We start from the raw sequence: 1115 nt of genomic DNA, 5'->3' as shown, positions 1-1115 counted from the left end.
AGCATGTTTCCCATCTCTTCTCGAGAAACAAGTGGGGTATTTCTTTGCAAAATTGTGTTCAATTTCATATGTGGCAATTCCGCCAAGATCTCTTCGTTAGTTGGGGGAAGAATCAGCACGAATCGGATTTTTTGAGGAACGTATCGAGAGAGAATTTGATTTGGTTAGACAATGTGTGGTTGGTAAACAAGGATCGGTTTTTTAGCAAGGTACGGAATGTATTGTCAAATATTCAATATGATTCCACAAGATCTATTTTCGTTCAAGTAAGGGATTCTAGCCAATTGAAAGGATCTTCTGATCAATCCATAGATCATTTCGATTCCATTAGAAATGAGGATTCAGAATATCCCACATTGATCGATCAAACAGACATTCAGCAACTAAAAGAAAGATCGATTCTTTGGGATCCTTCCTTTCTTCAAACGGAACGAACAGAGATAGAATCAGATCGATTCCCGAAATGCCTTTTTGGATCTTCCTCAATGTCCCGGCTATTCACGGAACGTGAGAAGCAGATGAATAATCATCTGCTTCCGGAAGAAATCGAAGAATTTCTTGGGAATCCTACAAGATCAATTCGTTCTTTTTTCTCTGACAGATGGTCAGAACTTCATCTGGGTTCGAATCCTATTGAGAGGTCCACTAGAGATCAGAAATTTTTGAAGAAAAAACAAGATGTTTCTTTTGTCCCTTCCAGGCGATTGGAAAATAAAGAAATGGTTGATATATTCAAGATAATTATGTATTTACAAAATACCGTCTCAATTCATCCTATTTCATCAGATCCGGGATGTGATATGGTTCCGAAGGATGAACCGGATATGGACAGTTCCAATAAGATTTCATTCTTGAACAAAAATCCATTTTTTGATTTATTTCATCTATTCCATGACCGGAACAAAAGGGGATACACGTTACACCACGATTTTGAATCAGAAGAGAGATTTCAAGAAATGGCAGATCTATTCACTCTATCAATAACCGAGCCGGATCTGGTGTATCATAGGGGATTTGCCTTTTCTATTGATTCCTACGGGTTGGATCAAAAAAAATTCTTGAATGAGGTATTCAACTCCAGAGATGAATCGAAAAAGAAATCTTTATTGGTTCTA

This window comes from Musa acuminata, unplaced genomic scaffold, assembly GCF_036884655.1.
Source record: "Musa acuminata AAA Group cultivar baxijiao unplaced genomic scaffold, Cavendish_Baxijiao_AAA HiC_scaffold_853, whole genome shotgun sequence".
NCBI classification, from domain to species: Eukaryota; Viridiplantae; Streptophyta; class Magnoliopsida; order Zingiberales; family Musaceae; genus Musa; species Musa acuminata.
Note: the sequence above shows the minus strand (reverse complement) of the source record.